Below are 6,625 nucleotides of genomic sequence, written 5' to 3' on the forward strand. Positions count from 1 at the left end.
AAATAAGCACATCGCAAAACCATATTTGTTTTTTAATAAAACATTGTATATCGGAAGTTATAAAAGAAAAACACAAATATGAATTTGTTAATAAATAGTTGGACCCTTCCTTATCCTGTTTAAATATTTATATTTTTAATATTGTCATTGAAAATGGATTTTAAGAGTAAGAATTTGAAAATAGTTCTTTTTAGCGGAGACTTGTGGAAGTTACACAAAGAGCGTATGCTCAAATACTTTTCCTAATGAGCACTAATTCATATTTCATTAGTAAAAGAAAGACAAAAATTACTCCAACATGAAAACAATTTTGAAAAATACGTGAAATTAACTTAATATTTTACTATACTACCATTTTTGCATGTAATTATTTCGAAGTTATGATCACGTATATTGCATATAAATTCAACAAGATTCAAAAGGATACTCGCGTAATAAATGCTTATGTATTATAAATTTATAATTACACGTAAGTGATTATACACAAGTAAGTTAGTACACAACTATATTGTCACGTATATAATGATTTTACACAAGTAATACTTAATAGATAACTCTCTCCCTCACATTTTCTTTTTTCTCATTACCAATGCAACCACTATATAGCCTTTGTTACACGGTGCTTTTCACTACTCCTGCTACCCACTTTCTTACCACTTGCGGATCCAAGAAAATATTAGTGTAAACCTTGTATGATTTAAAAAAAAAATAGCGAGAATTAGTAAGAATCTTTCAAAGAAACCCTCTAAATTTTTTTTGGATTCGTAAATGTTTCTTCCATAGTCTCCATCTTTCACTTTGCCTCCCCTACCGTCCTCTTTCTCTTCTATACCACCACAAATCTCCATAAACCTGTAACACCTCGAAAATTTGTGTCGAGTTATATAATGACACGTGTCTGATAAACTCTTATTTTATGCCACGTTGCTGGGCGAGAGGGACTAAATGTGTGACTATTATGGAAGAATGTTGTGGAGGTACCATATATGTCAACATGTCATTTTTATGGCCTCTGAGTGACGTTTACGGACCGTAATCCTTATGTTCTTACGGACCGTAAGCCTTATGTTCTTACGGACCGTAAGCAAGCATTTATATTTTTCTTATTAAGCGGTTAAGGACTGTAAGCATATATATGCTTACGGACCGTAAGCAAGTGAAAACCAGGGGCGCTGAAAAGGGCTTACGGACAGTAAGCCCTGGACTTTTACGGTCCGTAAGGATCAGAGCTGACAGTTTTTTTTTTTTTTGTTTGGGAGCCAAGGAAGTCTACCCTTGTGCCACCTTGCTCACAAACCTGAGCTTTTATGCAGCTCCTGCCACCTCAAGAGACACCTGCTAACATCCTAGAACATGTCCTAACACCTGGATTGATCTTGTACATCCTCTTCTAGTATAAATAGCAAGCTTGGGCAACCAAGTTCATTGCCCATTTCTCATTTTCCTCTCTATCTTCTATTGGAGTTGTTCCTGATCTTAAAAGGAGCCTCCTCTGAGTTAATCTTTTCATCTTGGATCAATTGTAAGTGTTCCATCTCTGCTTTTTCATTTATTGGCTAAGTATTTAGCCGAAAGTCAAGCAAATTGACTTTTGCTTTGACTTTCGGTTAAGACCATTATGGTCCAGCCATTGTTCGAATCGAACATGGCTATGTGATCGTAATAAGGTGTGTGATAATCTCTTAAAAGGGCACCTCCTAGAAATCATGTTAAATTGGTCAAATGACGGGTCAAAGTTATAATAAAATAAAAGTCAAAAACGCAGTTTTCGGAAAACTTCTAAACTGAACTTATAAACGTTTAAACTCATATTTTTGACACTATATCAGTTGGTAAATAATATTAGAACATGTCTAAGTATGTTCAGCCCGTCATTTCTAGTTTGTAACTCTGTTCGCAACCAAAAGTCAAGCAGTTTGACTTCTGCTTTGACTTTCGATTCTGACCCGAATTAGCCAACTTAGCTACCGATTTGAAGTTGCATTATGATCATATTTATGTGTAGGATAACCCTCTGTGGTTATACTACCTGATCATAATCAGTGGTCGAGTTTTTATACAAGTTCATACATTATGCCTTAAAATGCCAAATATGCCCTTTTGGTGCTTAGAATGGTTTTAAAATACAATGTATATATAATTTGCATAACTTACTACTTGGTAATATAATTAAGATGTTTTGACATAATGAACTTGTTTATGACTCATCCGATCACCCGATACCGCCTACACGCGTACGGTTAGCTTATGTAATGTAGTTTACGTAAGTTAACCGAACTGGGTCAAACTCCTTCAAATTCTTTTATATTCCAGAATGTAATCATGTTTACCCATATTATACAAGTCTTAGTACTTGTGAGGGTTTAAACTACATTATATCCGGTCACCACTTAATCTAGCATACCGTACCGTTTTCATTATTTATAGTTAACTAGTTCAAGTCTATGACTTGAATAAGACCCGTTAACATTCTAATTGGTTATTATACCGTTCATTCCAGACTAGGGCGTCCAGTAGATTGCAAGCGTGCTAAGTTATTTGTGATATCGGTTGTGCTTATTATTATATCTTGGATTATAAGATATTTAAGTCAGGTAAATACTCTTAACCTATTATCCCTATACGGGCTTGGGATACGATAAATTATTACCACTTGGTCGGGTATGGGATCAATGTTGGATTGTGACTAGAAATCCGCATAACCCGTTTTAATCTGTTTTGCTTGATAATTTAAACATTGGGGGTTAATGCGATCGTGTCCTGGATATCATCAGCTCATTTAATTGCAAATGGCCACGACTTTATCACGGGGTGTAGGCATACTCCTGACAGATGCTAATGTTATTATAAAATATTTTCTTACCCATATTGGGGATACCTTTTATGAGTTAAAGTAGCGTGTCGGTTAATCATATTATCAGTGTTTAGTACCGGGTCCCATATGTATTGACAAACATGTGAAACTGTATACAAGATATTTATATTATTGTCCCAAGTTATTTATGAAAATACATGTGCCTTGTGCACTTAAAACAATTTTGAAATACTTTCAAATTGTGTCGGTTATTTGTATTTACCAGTGTGAACTGACGTATCTTCAAAAGACTAAGTGCAGGTTGCAAGGATACGTAAATAGGCTGGAAGTTGCTCGGTAAATGTTTAAGTGAAATTTGTAACTCCATGCATTGAAGCCTAGTGGTCTGCTTACGTAGTCATTTTATTTATTTTGATCCGCTTGTGGATCTATATAGACTTTCTATTTGTATATTATTTTTGAACATTCGGACATTATTATTTGTAATAGTATTTTAATTCCCAAGACTCCCGCTGTGCTATTTGTGTATCTGTACCAATCTAGTCACGTACCCCAAGTCCGGGCCTACCGGGAAATACAGGGTGTGACAACACTGCTATGAATTATCATTTACCTCTGTTAGGTTTCAGTTATTTTTCACACACATTGAAAACTTACATGGAATAGAAATTGATAAAATGATTTAGACACATCTAGCAAACGTTTAGAAATGACTCCAGTTAATAATCCATATCATATATCCAATTTCGTATTGTAATAGCCTAGCGTCAAAGCACCATGATATTATCCACTTTGGTCGGAACGAACCACCATCACCTTACGGATTTAAAACGTGTCATGATGGTGAAAGTATCAAGCCCCATATAAGGAAGCCTTCGTTTCCCTTCACAACCAACGGGGCCCAACGTCCTCGCTCGCACACTAGTCCGGTCCATGGCTCTGATACCATCTGTAACAGCCTAGTATAACCCCACCATGATATTGTCCGCATTGGCCGGGACGAACCACCCTCGCCTCACGGATTTAAAACGCGTCATGATGGTGAAGGTATCAAGCCCCATATCAGGAAGCCTTTGTTCCCATTCACAACCAATGTGGGATGTTAGACGTATATTAATGTTTAGTGAACAGTTCGTGAATTGTTTGGCGGAGATTTTGTTTATGTTCGATTAATAAATGCACGGACATGAACAGAGGTTGCGTTCGTTCATTTATGTTCGTGAACATTCGGTGATGTGTTCATTTATGTTCGCTCGTTTATGTCCATTTGTGTTCATTCATTTAAAAGCTTTTACGTGTTGTATTTTTATTTTATTGTTTTTAGTTTTTAAAAATTTGAAACCCTAGTTACACTATATGACTCCCCTCGACATCTCTTATTTGACTATTTCAATTTCAATTTGTGTTAATGCTTGACAAACGTATTAATTTTGTGTTAATAATGTTTCTGATAATTATGTCAACTCTGTTCGGATAATTATGTTAAGTCCTTATTTATTTTCTGGTGGATTCTTCGTAATCTTTGTGATGAAAAATGCAAATTTTATTTTAAAATAAATATATGTTCGTTTGTGTTTGTATTAGTTTGTGTTCATAAACGTTGTTTGTGTTCAACCATGTTCATGGAAATTTGTTTGAGTTCATTTACATTTAGTAAATGTTCGTGAACAATTCACAAGCATGTTCATTTTCTTAATAAAAGAACATAAATAAAAAGAATCTTGTTTGATAAAAGTTCGAAAACACTTTATAAATAGGCTCATTCCTTAATGTATGATTCGTTTACAAAATCTATATTCTTTTTTTTTGAACGGCCAACATAATCAATCCCGAGGACTCTCAGGGCACCCACTGGACAAACAGAGTACTCCGAGAGTAACCCGAGTCCACCACCAATTCCGGGGAAAACCCGGTAACCCACCCGCCCGTAGGCACGACTGTGAAATTACCGGTAAAACCCGTTTGGCTCAAGGATCCAACCCAGGTTTCCCGGGGTCTCCTATCATTGCCCACCAGTGCCTCACTCTACACCAAGTGGGAGTTGAACCTGAATCTCTCACGAGAAATGCAAGCCTTTCACCACTTGATCTAGAGATCATTGGCTCTATATACTTTTTTAATCTAGAGAGTTAATATTCACACACATTTTCTCTCTATCTCTTTATTATATATAGATATATATAACGAGTTGACACAACCCGCGCGTTGCAGCGGGATGTTGATTATGAATGCTTGTATTATCACTATTTGAGATGTTGATTACGAACGTGCCTTTGGTACATGTTGAAACACACTTTTCTTCAATTTGACATCGATACCGGTATGGTACCTATGTCATCTCTAATTACACTTACATGACACTATATCTGAAATTTGAATGCCAACAACATACCCCAGCCCAGCCCCTGGTTGATTAAAGATAAGGAGGAAATTTGAATGGAATATCTTTATAAGATGTATGCCCATTCTTGCTTTCAAACTAAAACTAACTGAGTGGTAAAAAAGATCCATTTTTATACGCAATTGTTAGCAGGGAACAAATTATGTATACAGTATACTATAAAGGAATTCCATTTTGTATATGGATTGAAATAAAATCAAGTTAATTGGCAAAGCAAAAAACAATAGACGGCGCACCATTATCCTGTATCAAAATCTACCCCGCCCCTATTTATGTTATGATGTGAAGGACTTGCAAAACATGGATCGAAAAAGGCCAATTCTTGAAACGTATATATGAAATATTCATCTCATCAGTGTAGCAACATGTACAATCAAATCCCAATAGAACAATTCTAAATGAAGATCAATAAAACCTAAACGAAATTACGATAACTGAAAAGACAAAAGGGTTTCAGAAGCCCTTTTCATGCAAACGGATTTTAGTTTCGAGTAAAAAAACATAAATGACTGAACACGATTGTGTTTGAATGCTATTTAAGTTTAGTTTTGAATATTGGTCAAAGTTTTAATTCACAAACAATTTGCAAACACATCATTCTGTTTCTTCCTGCCGGTTCTCTCCTCCGGTGATTTTTTTTGCCGCCGGCCTCAAGCAAATGCTCAAACTTTTTGCAATCAGGGCTTTGAATTCTTCTTCGCTCTTATTTCTTGTCACCTCTACGATGTTTCTTATGTTCTCCGTTTGATTAACACCTGTTCTAATTCCATTTCGCCGGTCTTCTTCATATTCGCAATCTGAGAATTCGATTCTCAAGAAACAATTCCGCAATTCTTTATTACAACAACAGAAAACACAGGCCTGGTTCTTTTCCTTTTTCCGATTTGATCGGTAATCGAAATCACTCCCATCTTGTCCTGATCGTGTTCTCATTCTTGATTCATTCTTCGCAACTGATACCAATTTCAAAGGATCAATTAACACGTAATAACGAAATCAAGAACAACGCACAATTAATTGACATAAACTAATTCACAATATAATTTATGTATGAATGGATTTACAAATGATCCTGCCGGCCTTGCCAGAAGCCAATCGTCATGTCGTTTCACCAAAGAACACACACGGCGTGACGTAAGTCTCAGAAACTTCAAATTCCGCACAGTATCTCCGTATCTGTGTCCGTAATTGCTAACTTTTCCTGTCACGATCTATTTGCACAATCTTCGTCACTTTCGTCATCGAAATTCTAGAGATTTTGTTTATATGGTACGGAGATTTTATTTATATTATCAGTTTATGAAAGAAGTTGGGTGATATAGTTTGTTTGATCAGTACCTTTTCATTTTTTAACCAAAGTGGCCTTTCATGTATATCTGAATTCCGATGCTTGGTATGCGATGGTTCAT

Source organism: Helianthus annuus, chromosome 15, assembly GCF_002127325.2.
Source record: "Helianthus annuus cultivar XRQ/B chromosome 15, HanXRQr2.0-SUNRISE, whole genome shotgun sequence".
Classification (NCBI taxonomy): domain Eukaryota; kingdom Viridiplantae; phylum Streptophyta; class Magnoliopsida; order Asterales; family Asteraceae; genus Helianthus; species Helianthus annuus.